This window comes from Corylus avellana, chromosome ca5 (genome assembly GCF_901000735.1).
Source record: "Corylus avellana chromosome ca5, CavTom2PMs-1.0".
Taxonomy (NCBI): Eukaryota; Viridiplantae; Streptophyta; class Magnoliopsida; order Fagales; family Betulaceae; genus Corylus; species Corylus avellana.
In genome coordinates, this window is record NC_081545.1 from 6,844,501 (window position 1) to 6,845,663 (window position 1,163).

Consider the following 1,163-nt stretch of genomic DNA (forward strand, 5'->3'; position numbering starts at 1 on the left):
GCTACCATGAGAAACATCATCTTGCATGCATGCATGTGCATATACAACGAACGTACAATAAGTAAATAATATATATAAAAAAAAAAAAAAACACCTCCATCAATTAATACATACTCACAAATACTCGATCAATCCAATGTATTAACCAAACATCATACGGATTCATGACAAAATAAAACATAAATTTGATTAAACAACACAATATATATATATATATATATATATAAAATAAAACAGTATATATAAAATAAAACTATATATATATATACCTGCAGGAGAGCTGGAGTTGATTGACGGAGAAGTTTCGGCCAGCGTACCGCTGGAGACGGCAACGGCAAAGTGATGGAGCTGGCCGGAGATGGGGAGTGAGCTGGAGAGAGCTAGAGAACTTGCTAGCTAGCTGAGAGATAGAGCTGGCTAGGAGAGAGAGCGCGCGGGAGAGGGAGCTGTACGTGGGCGCCAGAGGAGTTAGCTAGAGAAGAAAAAATAGAAAAAACCAGGGGGAGGGAAGAAGAAAGGGCCAGGAGGGAGAGCTAGAGGGAAAAAAAAAATGGGAGAAATCCCAAAAAGAAGCTGGCATGGGGGCGTGGGCGATGGGATGGCTAGCAGGCGCTGGCCTTCCCAAGGCCACGCCTGACCTGCCACTTGGCACGTCAGGATGCCACTTGGCACGTCAAGATATATATATATAATTGTATGATATATATAAGTACGTTATACTTATATCCTATAAATATAATATTCTAAGTAGAATTTAATTGTAAGTATAATATTGTAATTAACTTATAGCAAAAGTTCTAATATTCTAAGTATTTTTAAAAAATCAAAGAAGAAAAAAAAAGGTTTGTAAATTAATATATAGTATTTACAAAAGATTTTGTAAAAAAGATTTTGTGTTTTCATCCTTCAAGTTGCAATATCTCCAAATTAATTTAAAATGTCATTTTATACAAAAATAGTAAAACGACATGTTTATATATAAAATATGTTTTGGAATGATTGGTTTTGTAAAGCAAATTTTCCAAATCAAAGCTATAAAAATGACATGTATAACATTATCCTAGCTCGTTCATTTGGAATCTCCTTAAAATAATAAAATTAAGTAACATTAGGCATATTGAAGTATATAAATATTAAATAAACGTTGTATAAACAAAAAAAAA